Genomic DNA, 308 nt, shown 5'->3' with positions numbered 1-308 from the left:
TTAGGCTCATAGTGGTGGTTGTCGGTTAGAGAATCTCCCACAGAAACTATATTACTTTATTATATGAGTAAAGTTGGGTTTGTTATTACATTTTCTTTAACGAACTAAGTTGTATTTACTGTTTTACAAAGCTTTTCATATATTGCATGTGTTTCATTGCTTTTTTTGAGTGATCTATTCATGAGTTGAGAAGAGCCAAGGTAAGTATTTCTTTCAGATTCCTTTCAAGCCTAAGTTGTGTTTAGCATTCCAACTCGCATACTCGTACATTCAATGTACTGATGCCAGTTGGCCTGCATCGTCTTATG

The sequence above is a fragment of the Solanum tuberosum genome, unplaced genomic scaffold, assembly GCF_000226075.1.
Source record: "Solanum tuberosum cultivar DM 1-3 516 R44 unplaced genomic scaffold, SolTub_3.0 scf00472, whole genome shotgun sequence".
NCBI lineage: Eukaryota > Viridiplantae > Streptophyta > Magnoliopsida > Solanales > Solanaceae > Solanum > Solanum tuberosum.
Note: the sequence above shows the minus strand (reverse complement) of the source record.